Consider the following 9,895-nt stretch of genomic DNA (forward strand, 5'->3'; position numbering starts at 1 on the left):
CCCTTCGTGTCGCCCCAGTCGTCCATGTCCGTCGCCGTCTCCTCCCCTCTTCCCATGCGGGTCCCGTCAACCTCCCCCTCCCCCCAGCTCTGGCCATCACACAGCTCCGTCCTCGTCCATCTGCAAACAAATCGCACACGCCCTCCACCTCTCCTTCCAGCTACAATCGCCCGACCTTTGTCACTGCCTCTTCAGGGCCACACTTCTAAAGAGAAGACCCCACTGACCTCGCACCGAGTCCTCAGTCCACTGTGATCTGATCTCACCTCTCCTTGCTACTGACCTCCCGGGATCTCACCCAGATTGTCTATCTACCTGCAGCTAAGTACACTGAACCATCCAGTCTGGCTTAAACTCTGTAGTATTCGGGTTACAGCCAACCACTCACCGCCTCTCAGCATGTCTATCGGCTTCCCTTCTACCAGTCCCTTAAGTATTTTTGGGCTACAGGCTCTCTGTTTTCCTCATCACCTGGGTGGCCCCGTCGACTTCTGCAGATCGTGTTTACACGCACGTTTGTGATTCCCACCTCCCTATATCTGCAGTGTAGATCTGTCGCCTGATCTCCAGGCATGAACAGCTTGGCTGCCTATCTATTGAACAGCCGTTCCTGGATATTTTACAGACACCTCAAACTCGACATGTCCCGAACAGAACAGCTTTCCATCCTCGGCAAACCTGCCCCTCCACCAGCGTCCCCAACTCAGTCACAGGCTAAGCTGCCCGAGCCAGCATTCTGGGCATTATCTACACGGCTGTCTGGACTCTCCTATCCAGCACATTTCAAGTCTTGCGGATTCTATTGCCTAAAACATCGCCTTTGAAAAATAACTAATTTCGATTAATAATACATCGCATGGTACAAAATTCAAAGAGCGCACAAGATATGTGGGGAATAAAAGCTTTCCTGCCTCTCTCTCCAGCCATTCAGGTGTCCTTCCCAGGGACGTCCACGTGCAAAAGATTGTTTTTTATCCTCCCCAAAATACTCTGTGCATATCTAAGCATGCGGATGTATATATTCCTCTGAAGAACATATGCAATTACACAGTATATTAGAAAAACCATTCTTGCTTTTTGCCGCTTAATATATTTTGAAGCACGTTCCATGCCGATATAACATTAACCAAACCAAACCTCTCAGGGGTCTCTGCCTCTCCGAGCCCTATTACAACTCTAGAACGGGCCAGCACTGGGTCCCGCCTGCAGCACAGGACGGGGTGCCCCGCCGCTCTCTCTGCTTGTCATCCTAGTTCTCCAACCCAGAGCTCCAGACACTCCAATCCAGACACAACTCCTGCCTCAAACGATGGCCTCCCGAAAGCCCTCACGCGAGCCGACCCTGGCAGCCTCCCCGGCCTGCTCACAGCCCTCCCCTCGGGCACGCAGTGTGTCTCGAGCTGAGTTGTTATTAGCACTGAGCGGGGCCGCGGTCTCCTCCCCCTTGGCCTTCGCAATTTCTGTGCCTTTCTACCTCTCCACGCCCCTTCCATCTTTGTAACATCTATTGATCCTCCAGCTCTCAGCCTGTTCGTACATGGGTTGTGCGTATGTCTGTGTGTGTGTGTGTGTGTGTGTGTGTGTTGGGGGGGGGTGTCCCTGTCCCATAGGCTAGGCTAGAGTACACCTGCTCTGTTTCCAGGCCACCTGTATCTTCTTTTGATGGCACTTCCTGTACTCCATTGAACTTGCTTGTTTGAATGTCCATCTTCTTTAGTAGATTATAAACTCCACGAAGGCAAAGATGACGCCCACCTCATGCAGCCTCATGGCCCCTGTGCGTGGCACAATTCCTGGTACCGTGTAGTGCGTGATAAATATCCATTCACTGAATCTATGAAAGATTGACCTGGTTTTTTTTTTTATTCTAAGTTCTCCCAATGTCCATACTTCAGTTTTTCTCCCACCTGTCAAAGTGGTTAAAAAAAAAAACCCTGTTTTTGAGTAGGGTTGTAACAAATAAAAATGAGCAGATAATATGAGTGGAAACACTTCCGTTAGGAAAAACACCGAGACAGATGTGATCGTCGAGAAAGTTTCCAGTGCGCACACGTGCGTGTGGTATATACATACCTCTGGGTGTGTGAGGAGGAGACAGAGAAAGAGAGACAGAGAGAGAAAAGGGGAAGGAGGAGGAAGAAGCAGAGAAGACAGAAAGGAAGGCAAGAAGCCCGTTGTCAGAGCTCGGAGCCGGATCTGCCCAAACCGTCTGCCGTCTTCTGAAAGCGGCGTTTAAGGCAGTCGACAAGATTGTGTGTCCGCCCCCTGGAGCCCGGCCGAGAAAGGGAAAGCAGCGAACTCAGCCAGGGCCACACCGCGTGGCGGGTCGGGTGAGTGGCCGTGTGCCGAAGGGCGGATGACAGGCAGACGTCTGTGCCTGACTGACAGCAGCTGCCGGCTTCATCCACGGGGCTCCCGACACAGAGACGGGGAGGAGCCAAAACGGCCGTCGGCCTAAGGAATGCTTCGGGTTCCCCCAAATGGTTACCATTCTCTACCCTCGTCTTCCCACGCCCCCCACTTTTACTTCGCAAAACAGAATGCAGAAAATTCTTGCTCCTGCCCACCATGCAGGCCAGAGGCAGGGGGATGACAGGAGCCAGGGGTCGCTGGACTTTAACATATGTCGCCTCCCAGCCGTTTGTTTGCAAGGCGGTCTGCTGACCGGGTCCTGCGTTCTGGTGAGAATGGTTGTGCAGCCCCCCAGGAATGATGGCTCTGCTGCAGGCCGCGTTGGGAAGGGACGGCAGAAGTCAGAGTCCCTCCCTTGAGCCACCCTGGAGGAATGCCCGAGAAGCTCCTGGTCCCTGAGGCTGAGGGAGGGGCGAAGGGAGAGGGGAGGCTGGTGAAGAAAGGGCTGACCGGCGGGGTGGGAAATGGCATTGGAGCGAGGGCATCTACCAGGCGCGGGCGCACACCTGAGCTCACGCGATGAAAAGCCGACACCTCGGCATGGGATCAGGGGCATCTCCTTCTCCAGATCAGGCCCACCTGCTTCTTAAAAGCTAAGGGGTGGGGAGGAACACTTTGACCTTGACGCTGGGTGGGTCGGGTCGTGCGGCCCGCCCGCTGTGCCTGGGTGGGGGGCGGGGGCAGCCAGCGGGCAGCCACCTGGGGCAGGGCAGCCACCTGGACACACTTGCGTCCTTTGCTTGTGCCACTTCTTTGTTATCCTGGCCTGGGAGAGGCGTTGATTATAGCCCTGGGGCGCGAGGGAGCAGGGGCTTGTGCAAGGCCGGGCTGCAGCTGGAGACCCTGAGTGTGCGCGTGCCGGCCCTCCGTGAGGGGGCGTCTGCTCGTGTGTGTGAGTGTGTGTGTGTGTGTGTGCGCACACACGTGCACAGGTGGCTCCCAAAGGACCTCTCTTTTCCCCACAATGCTTTCACTCCTCTCCTTCCTTCTGCTGGGGCTGGTTACTCGCCTGACTCCTTCCTGAGCAAGCCGTGTCAGCAGCCGAGTGCGGCTAGCATAAGATTGATTCCTCCAAGAGAACACCATCGCCGCCCCCGGCCCCACCGCTGGCTCCCCTGGCCAGCGGCTGTCTCGGGCTCTGGGCTGCGCTGAGGGCCGCTCAGCTCCCCTCTGCCAGCGTTCTCAATGCCGTGAGCGTCCGCACTGGACCGCCGGGCGCCTTAGGGAGGAGGAGCAGTGAGCATCCAGTTTCAGCGCCCTGCTCTGCTGCGGTGGTAGCGGTGGTAGCGTTAGCGGCTGCCTTGTGCCTTGTCTGCCTGACGTGGTTAGGAAAAGGCAGCAGCAGCAGCAGACACGTGATCACTGAAAGCTCACCGGGGAAGGAGCTGTGAGCGCATCTACGCCTCTCCTAGTCCACCTCCGATGCTCTCGCTCCCCTGCTTTTCCTCATCCCTCTCCAGGCACTGCCTTCTAACGCAGAGATAAGAAGGTAAGGGAGAGAGGCAGGTGTATCAAAGCCTGTGGCTGTGCGAGGGTGACCCCGGACCCAGGCCTCTGAGACGCTCTCTGAGTACGAGAGCTTGACCCCCAAATGGATGGCGAGTCTCTTTTCTCAGACCTGGCCAGCCCCTCCCGCCCCCACATAAACCGGGTCTGAAGGTGGCTGCTGCCAATCGCTCTCTCTTTTCCCAGTCAAATCTCTGCCTCTTTATCTTTTCTCTCCCTCTGTGGGGGAACCTGGTGGGCAAGACAGAGATGGCTCCCAGGCGCCATGGCCTCTGACCCGGACCCTCCGTGCCTTAGGCCACTCCCTGCCCCAGTGGTCACTCCCTGCCCCTGGGTCTCAGGCCGGCCAGGAGGGGGCGGGGTGCGGGGCGGAGGGAGTGGCCGCAGCCACAGGTGCCTCTCTGCACACGCGCCACGCCCTCCCCTTCACCCCAGGTGCTGCTCACTTCCTGCCTTCTGCAGGCCAATTAATCTTTCAATGGCAGGAGCCATTGTCTCCCTGTGTGGGCTGGGGATTGACAAACACGGTCCTCCCGTGACCCCCCACCCCAACACACACACCCTCCCCGGCCGCCTTCCCTTGTTCCCCTGTCACCTTCTGGGCCTGCCTCTTGCACACTGACCCACTTTTGCCTTTAGACCTAGGCAAGGAAACACACCCACTAACTAGCTTGCAATTTCCTTGGCACAGATCCTTCTCCACGGAACACAATCTGACGCGGACTCCACGCCAGGTTCTCGGGTAGGGAGAGAGAGGAACGTGACGGGGTCTAGCCTCCGCCTCCGAGGATCTGCACACGGGGGACTCGGGCAGGTAAAGGGACATGTCAGTGCAGTGCATTCTTTCTGCGAAGGGCAATGGAGAAAGGCCGTCGGAGCACGGAGGAGGCCGGCATCCTGTCTGCAGAGGGCGGGGGAGAGAGAGCATGACATTCGAGCTGAGCTTCAAGCCATGAGCTGGAGTTCGTATACCAGATACTTGCTGCGAGGCGTCTTCCAGAACCGGGCCGGGCCTGACGTGGTTGGTTTCTGAGCCTGGTGCGGGGGGGGAAAAGCCACAGGCTCAGCTTCCTCCCCACTCACTCCAACTCGAGAGCTGGAGATCAACGCTCCGCTTGGGCGGGAAACGGGGCATGAATGGGTCAGACGCCCGCCTTATGCAGGCGGTAACCGTCTGAGGTTGGATCTGCTCTGATCCTGTCGTGGGGGCGGATTTGCCCACAGAAGGGGACGCTGGTCGCTGGAGGGGCTTCAGGACCCCGGAGCAGCAGCAGAAGAGAAGATGAAGGGAATAAAGCGAGGCCATCACTGTGCACCTGCCGTGGGCCAGGCGCCTCCCGCTCCCCTCGCATCTGATTCGCGGCGCCGGCCTGCAGGTTAGCTGTTGTCATTCTGCTTTCCCAGACTGGCACCTGAGGCCCAGAGAGGGTGGGGCCTGGCGTGAGGTCAGGTGACCCTGACTGTGCTCGTCTTGTAGACAGGAAGCTGAGGCTCAGAGAGGTAGACTAATTGGTCCAGGATCTCTCACTACTAATTAACTGTTTGACTTTGAACCTAAATTGATCTAGCCTTAAGGCCTATGCTCCAGCCAGTACGAGATGCAGGGCCCCCAAGACAATACCTCTACCAAAAAGCTGCTTCCTGGTCATGGTCAATTTCAAACACTCCCACTCAAGCAAAGATAATAAAGCGAATGACTTGCATGCATATGATGCTGTACGCATGTAAAGTCTTTTCATATCGCTTATCTTTAATCCTGACAACAAGCCTGTGGAGTGAACAGGGCAGGATGACTGTCCTCAGTTTAAAGGCGAGGAAGCTGATTCTCAGAGAGATTGTGTGTCCAAAGTCACGGATCTCATCAGTGCGGAGCCGGACAATAACCCAGGGCTCCTGGGCTCCTTGGAGAGGCCTGTCCCCATGACAGCTCCCGCACCTGCCTCTGTGGAGAGACTGACACATCCCGACCTGGGGAGCCGGCGTGCTACCCTCCACACCAAGTCTGCAGCAAGGGCCAACACAGACGGTGCGACTCATAGGCAGCATGGCGCGATGCCAGCTCACGGGCACTCACCTCGGACGGCGCACGGGTTAGTACGTCCGGCGGCCGCCCTCGACCGGCACACCACCTCGGCCATGGAGCCACACCGCGGTGCTGCGTGCAGACGGCGGCGGACAGCCCTGCGCTCTGGTCTGCGCACGGCCCTGACCGCGTCATGGTGCCTGGTCTTCTCTGCGGCTTGGGGACACATCTAAGTCAGCTCTCGTCGTGGGCAACTTCGGCAAGGCCGGGAGGAGGAGGAGGAGGCAGCGAGGAGAGCCCGGGGCCTGAGAACTGGCCCCAGGACATAGCGTGTGGGTGACACACCGATGCCTCCTGGCCAGTGAGCAGATCCCTATCAGGAGATCACAGTGTGCGCTGTCAAGGGCCCCTGCTCATGGCCCGAGCGGGCGGGCTGAAACGCACCTGCCTTTGCACTGCCACCTGCACAGGGCCCCGCAGCACGGAGGACATGCCAGGTGCCCGGCGCAGTGGGCCAGGGGAGGTGGGGGAGGTGCCGAATGGCATCTAGTACTTTCTTCCTGTCCTGGTACTTGCCATTGTGGCGGCTGACCAGAGACCTCCTGCTCTTGTTGCCAGGTAGGGCCAGAATTGCCCAATAGCCACCTGGAGGACGTACTGTTTGGCTGCAGTCCCTCCCTGTACCCAGCTGGGACACCGCCTCCTGGTCCCCTGGCTCCCGGCTCTCCACCCTCCTCTCAGCTCCCACCACACCCTCCTTAGGTATCTGTCACAGAGTCTGCCCGGCCCTTGTGCCCCAGCCTTGTGCTGCCGTGCAGTCCTGGGGCGGCCCACCCCCTCCCCGAGGCTGACACCTGGCCTGAGAGCTGCAGGGAACGCGGAGCCGCAGGCCACTCACCGTCCTCCGGGGTCACGGGTTGGAGCTGAAACGGACCGCGGAGGGCTTCCAGGGCCAGTCCCATCCAGGGGCGTATATCACACCCCATACACACACACACACGCCGTACACACACACATCACACAGCACAACCACACACACACATGCACACACACACCTCACACACACCCCATGTCACATACCACAACCACATACGCGTGCGCGCACACCCATGTGCCACAACGACACACACGTGTACGCTAGCCCCACACTAGCACAGAGACCTTGACCGAGGGAGTAGATACAGCTGTAGAGAGACGGAGACGGCGAGGGGCAGACGGAGAGAAACAGAAAGATACGGAGCGAATGAAAAGAGGGGCGCGGAGCATACGGTACAGAGCCTCCTGCCCTAAATCACACTTACGACGCCGTGCACAAACATGTCAAATGACGTGCACACGCGTGTGTGAGAAGGAGCCACAGGGCTTCTCCGTGCAGAGTGATCGTTGGCCCTTCGGGGGACATCGGGCAGTCTAAAGACATCCCTCACTGTTGTGACTGAGCCAAGGCAGATGCTCCCGGCACCCCGCAATGCGTAGGGACAGCCCGCACGCTAAAGAGTGCTTCGTTCCCAGATGTCGACAGTGCCCAAGCCGAGACACCGTGCCCCAAACACAGAAATCAGCACCAGGCAGCTCCTACGCCCCCAGTCCGGCCTGACCCCCAGTCCTGCCCCTGCTGACACACACACCCCCATGTCATCTCTCCAGCCCCCCTTCGGCCCCTGCTGGTGTGACCGTCAGAGGAGGCCGGTCCTGATCTGGTGGACCTGCCACGCCTGGCCTCTCCACTAAATCCCGAGGACCTGGCTTTTGCCCAGAGTCTGAGCTCAGCCTGAGGCAGGGAGACCTGGTTAGAAGCCTCTGTGCCTTCTTTACCTCCTGCAGACCCAGTCCATGTTGCCCCTCCGGTCCTTCCTCTCCCATGGGCCCCGACCTCTTCAGTCCCCCAAAACTAGGTCAGAGGCTGACGGCCATGCGGTCAGGCACCCCAAGTCCATTTGCTTGTCTTTAGAGACAGACCCATTCAGAGAGAAAATGACTTGCCCGGAATCACGAAAGCCTTCCTAGATTTAGAGTCTGGGCAAGGGGACTTGGAGAAGGTGTGAGGCGAGTCTCATCGGATGGGGCCAGCCACTGTGACCCCCTTCCCTTGAGGTCCGACCTCGCCGTGCCTCCCCACCTCCCCTCCTGCGTTTGAGTTTGGGACTCTGGGTGGCAGAATCAACTGAGTCCTTCTCTGCTGGGAGGTGACATCCAGCATGGCCTCAGGGTGCACCAGCGAGTCATGCCATGCTCTCCAAGAGGGGAGGGGCCCCTTGTCCCCTCGGAGCCAGTGGTGCTGGGGAGGTACAGAGGATGTGGCTTTCAGACGCGAGAGGACCCCTGTAGGTAGCGCCGCCCACCCCGTGACCCACTTCCCCCACGGTCCGAGCACACGATGTCAGGGCCAAGAGCGACGAGGGCCCTGCCGGCAGAAGCTTGTATCCAGCAAACTGCCCCCTCGCCTCCCTGCCGTCCAGTTTCCCGTCTGTCCTGGTGACTCATAAAAGGGCAGCACCAAGTGGGAGAGGCTGGGGAAGGAAAAGAAAGCCCGGAATGACGGAGCCCTCCGCCGCCTCCCTCCCCCCCCCCCCCCCGCCCACGAGCCCCTCATCGTCCTGTGCTCTCCCCCGCCAGGGACCGAACCGGGGGCTCTGGCTCGAGCCCAGAAGGGCAGAGAAGGTGCGTGGGTTGGCAGGCAAGCACTGGCTTAAGGAGACAATAGTCCTGGGTTCAGGCTTTGGGTTCCAGCGCCTTGCCCGCACCCAGCCTGAACCCACTGACCCCTGCGCGGGTGGGGGAGGCAGCCAGGCTCACTGCCGCATCTGCTCGGGAGCTATGGCCTGGCCTCGGGCCCAGCAGTAGGCACAGGCACCCTGCTTTCCATTCGGATTTGAGAGCGGCCCTCCTACGCCCCGCCCACAGAGACACTGCACCCCCGCACCTAGGCTGCTTCTCGACCCTGCAACACATGTGCACGCACACACGCATGCACATGCACACACACGCGCACACACTCACGCACACGCGCACAAGCACTCATACACGCTCACATGCACACACGTGCACACACACGTGCTCACATGCACACACACATGCACACACACTCACATGCACATGCGCACACATGCACGCACGCACACAGACACACACACACACGCACACTCCTCATGGGTCCTCCAGCCCTCTGAATCAGGGGCGGGTAGGGAACAAACAGACTCTGACGGCAGCAGGTAACCCACACATGCCTGGGACTCTCAGCGCACAGACACTCAGGCCCCAGGCCATCGGGTCCAAGGCTCGCCCTGGGCCTTCACACGAGCCAGGGCCTCTGTCTCTTCCCAAGGGAAAGGCTGACCTCACTGAATTCCATGACGGCCGCCGTCCTTCGCTGTGACCACGCGGGTCCCTTCGCCTCCGTGGGACTCTGTTTGCTTTTTGGGATGAGGGAGGGAGGCAGAGCGTAGAGACTGTGAGCTTTGCCATCGGTCTCAGTCAGGCCTCTGCGACTAAACGGCTATGTGACACTGGGTGACTTACTTTGCCACTGCGACCTTCATTTTCTCCCTCCTATCGGTAGATAATGCCTATGCCAGTAATAATACCTGCCTCACAGGTATGACGTGAGCTTACCCGTGAAAACTTAGTTAAGGGCCCAGTGGGTCGTAGCGAGAGGGTGAATAAATACTACCTCCACTTAACATATCTGTACTAAAAAGGTTCCTTGGTATCTGAATTTCAAATTGAACTGGGCATCCTGATTTTTATTCGGCAACCAACTACAAACACACAGTGTTGGGAGGGGTCTCTCGAGGTCCAGAGTAGGGGCTCCGAGCTGTCCAGGGGCCACTCCTGCCCGCAGCCCCGTTGCGTGCCCTGGCCTGTGAGCTAATGATGAACTTCACAGCTTTAAAGGGCTGCGGAAAAGCAGCAGCAGCAGGAGAGTGTGTGTCGGAGACTGTCCGCCCGGCCTCG

Source organism: Rousettus aegyptiacus, unplaced genomic scaffold (genome assembly GCF_014176215.1).
Source record: "Rousettus aegyptiacus isolate mRouAeg1 unplaced genomic scaffold, mRouAeg1.p scaffold_m13_p_13, whole genome shotgun sequence".
NCBI lineage: Eukaryota > Metazoa > Chordata > Mammalia > Chiroptera > Pteropodidae > Rousettus > Rousettus aegyptiacus.